The sequence below is a fragment of the Ornithorhynchus anatinus genome, chromosome 1 (genome assembly GCF_004115215.2).
Source record: "Ornithorhynchus anatinus isolate Pmale09 chromosome 1, mOrnAna1.pri.v4, whole genome shotgun sequence".
In the NCBI taxonomy this organism is placed as follows: Eukaryota; Metazoa; Chordata; class Mammalia; order Monotremata; family Ornithorhynchidae; genus Ornithorhynchus; species Ornithorhynchus anatinus.
Genome location: NC_041728.1, coordinates 70,766,540 through 70,770,498, shown reverse-complemented (window position 1 = coordinate 70,770,498; position 3,959 = coordinate 70,766,540). Strand labels below are relative to the sequence as shown.

Here is a 3,959-nt window from a genome sequence, read left to right as displayed (position 1 = left end):
TACTACCTCTGTTTTACTTTCCCAAGTTTTTAGTACTGTGCTCTGCATGCATTAGGTGCTCAATAAATACTGCGGAATGATTGAGTGAATGACACTTTCCTATATCCTCCTTATGACTCTTCATTGTAGGGAAAAGCGTTCACTGAGGACTAGAGGAGTGACTAAGGGGATGGCAAAGGGAAAGCTGTCATCCCAAGTGAATAATCTGTTAAAGGAAAGGGTGCCACCCTCTTCGGGCAGCAAAGACAGACTGTGAGGCAAAAGCCAATTTGGCCCTGTTGGTTCACCTTGCCTAACCTAACCAGGGACTGGGTTGGGATGTGATTGATGTCACGTTGAGGCTCAGGGATTTGACTTCTGATTTGGGGGTGATAGGTTAAAGAAGACATAGGAATGTTGTCCCTGACTTTTCAGGTTTCTCTTCTTGTCTGGAGAATGACTGGAGCCATCTTGACTCTTCAGAAGAAGGATGGTGTCATGTATTGGGCCAGTTACATATTAAAATTGCTTTATGCATATTGTCTGTCTCCCCATCAAGACTGTAAGCTTGCAGAGGGCAGGGAATGTGTCTACCAACTCTGTTGGTGACAGCAGCGTGGCTTAGTGGAAAGGCAGAGTGGGGCAGGTGGGGGAGAGAGCTCCTCTGTCGTGGCATTTATTGGTTGATGCCATCCAATAAATGGCTGTCCCATTTTGTGCATTCCAGTACACTGGGCCAGCAAAGGCCAGAACTCTGCCCTCAGAGCAGTGGACAGGAGAGAGCAAGTGAGAGATGGGGTATGTTGATAGACTATATAAGCTTTTTTTGGTCAGGGCTCACATCTAAGGCCTAAGCCTCTTATCACAGGCTAAGCCTCCCCTTTCCTCAGCTCCCCCTCCCTGTCGCCTCGACTCACTCCCTTTATTATTATTATTATAGTATTTAAGTGCTTACTATGTACCAGGCACTGTACTAAGCCCCTTTGCTCTAACCCCGTCTCCCCGCTCCACAGCACTTGTGTGTATATATATGTACATATCTATAATTATATTGATGCCTGTTTACGTGCTTTGATGTCTCCCCCCTTCTAGATTGTGAGCCCTGTGTGGGTAGGGATTATCTCTCTTTATTGCAGAATTGGATTTTCCAAGTGTTTAGTGCTCTGCACACTATAAGCACTCAATAAATACGATTGAATGAATGAATTAATGAATCTACCAACTCTGTTGAATTGTGCTCTCCCAAGCTTTTAGTATAGTGCTCTGCACACAGTAAATGCTCAGTCAATATCATTGATCGCACTGGGCATGTGCATTTTATGTTGAATTGGCAAGAGAAGTGGTAAGTCCCCCTGCCCAATCCTTACAAACCCAGAAGACCCTTCCCCCTGATTCCCCTCTGACTTCTGAGCTCAACTTCCACCCTCAAAGTTGCCCTGATTCAAAATGGCCAGTCTCTTTTTCCAATACAGCCTCTCCAGCCCCACCAGAAGTTGGAAATTCAGGCCTAGTAGAAAGAGCCCGGCCCTGGGAGTCTAAGGAACTGGGTTCTAATACTGGCTCCACCACTTTCTTTTGTGTGACCTTGGGCCAGTCACTTACCTTCTCAATGCCTCATCTGTAAAATGGGAGTTGAAGACAGCCCCTTGTGGGACATGGACTGTACCCAACTTTATTAGCTTGTCTCTACCCTAGCACTTAAGTTACTGACATACAGTAAGTGCTTAAAAAATTCCACTGAAATAAGAAAAAAGTTGTGGACTACAAAGATTGAGAAGTTAAGGGAAATTACTGCACAGTAGTGGACAAGAGTAAATTTTATTTCTAATAATGTAGTTGGTTGCATCTATCTGAAGTGTCAGCCCTATATGTTGAGATTGCCCTGTATTTGGGAGAGAGCTGTCTTCAGCAGAGAAGTAAGTGTTGTGTGTGTGTGTGTTTGGTGGTGGGGTGGGGGCGGTGCAGTAAGGGGAGGAAGGTTCACAGTCAGACAACTGTGCACTCAGGCCTCCCAAATCTGATCTGTGAGCCCGTTATTGAGCAGGGATTGTTTATCTGTTGCCGAATTGTACACTCCAAGTGTTTAGTACAGTGGTCTGCACATAGTAAGTGCTCAATAAATACTATTGAATGAATGATCTGTCTGGTGATCTTGAGCCACTTTTTCCTGCAATATGCCTTTCCCTGCTGCCGCTGCTGTTTTCTATCTTTGGAGAAAAACTGTGGCCTAGAGGAAAGAGCACAGGCCTGGGAGTCAGAGGACCTGGGTTCGAATGCCGGCTCCACCACTTCACGGCTGTATGACCTTGGGCAAGCCACTTAACTTCTCTGTGACCCAGTTTCCTCATCTGTGAAATGGAGATTAAATCCTACTCCCTCCTACCTATATTGTGAGCCTCATATGGGACAGAGACTATGTCAAACCTGATTATCTCTGATCTACTACAGTGCTCGGTACATAGTAAGCACTTTTAACAAATGTCGTAATTTTTATTATCGTTTTTATCTCTGGCCTAAGTTGTCTACTCTTACTCTACACCCAGTCTCTCAGGAGCTCATTGCTTCATGTGGCTTCAGCTATCTCCTCTATGCGGGAAAACTCCCAAAACTCTCTCTCTCATCCTGATCTCTCAACTGACTTATATTCCTGCTTTTCCTCTTGTCTCCATCTTGTGCTGTTGAATTGCCTCCCACCCACAGCGACTCCATGGACATCTCTCTCCCATAACGCCCCACCTCCATCTGCAATCGTTCTGGTAGTGGATCCATAGAGTTTTCTTGGCCAAAATATAGAAGTGGTTTACCATCACCTCCTTCCGCGCAGTAAACGTGAGTCTCCGCCCTCCACTCTCTCAGGCTGCTGCTGCCCAGCATGTGAGTTTTGACTTGTAGCAGATTGCCTTCCACTGGCTGGTCACTGTCCAAGCTAGGAACGGAATGGGTAGGCCTCTGCTTGACTCTCCCTCCCCTAGGCGTGACTGGTAGAGTACTAGAAACTCTCCAGGTGTGATCCTGAGAGGGACTGTGTCTCCAGCTACCCACCAGTTAAAAAGAATGCTTGTATGCAGTGCCATCTTATGGCTATGATTTCAAACTTCCCTTCAAGAGAGATTGGAAGGTCAGCGCTGAAGAGGAGTCCTCCTTAGATCATGCCTTTTCTGCTTCAGTCAATCAGGCAGTGGTATTTATTGAGCACTTACTATCTGCAGAGCACTCAACTAATTGCTTGGGAGAGTGCACCGGTTTAATTGATCCCTGCCCTTATGGAACTTATCTAGTGGGGAAGACAGGCACTCAAATAACAGGTGAAGCGATAGAGAAGGAGAAGATATGAACCTAAGCGCAATGGTGGGGTCGTGAGTACCCAAGCGCTTAGATGATGTGAAAGTGTGAAGTGGCACGAGTTGCGGAATTAAGGTGAGATTAATCAGGGAAGACATTCATTCATTCAATAGTATTTATAGAAAGAGCCCAGGCTTGGGAGTCAGAGGTCATGGGTTCGAATCCCGGCTCTGCCACTTGACAGCTGTGTGACTTTGGGCAAGTCACTTCACTTCTCTGTGCCTCAGTTACCTCATCGGTAAAATGGGGATTAACTGTGAGCCTCATGTGGGACAACCTGATGACCCTGTATCTACCCCGCGCTTAGAACAGTGCTCTGCACAAAGTAAGTGCTTAACAAATACCAACATTATTATTGAGTGCTTACTATGTGCAGAGCACTGTACTAAGCGCTTGGAATGTACAAATCGGCAACAGATAGAGATAGTCTCTGCCCTTTGATGGGCTTACAGTCTAATCGGGGGAGACAGACAGACAAGAACAATGGCAATAAATAGTCAAGGGGAAGAACATCTCATTAAAATAATAGCAAATAAATAGAATCAGGGTGATGTACATCTCATTAAACAAAATAAATAGGGTGATGAAGATATATACAGTTGAATGGACGAGTACAGTGCTGAGGGGATGGGAAGGGA

The 3,959-nt window shown here is 45.6% G+C and overlaps 1 non-coding gene across 1 annotated transcript; it reads right to left on the bottom strand.

The window, feature by feature from the left end:
- Positions 1–2,863: 2,863 nt before the first annotated feature.
- Positions 2,864–3,001, bottom strand: LOC114816469. The gene has a single exon (XR_003764243.1). It is a non-coding gene; the product is annotated as a small nucleolar RNA SNORA7 (small nucleolar RNA).
- Between the last annotated feature and the right edge of the window lie 958 nt (positions 3,002–3,959).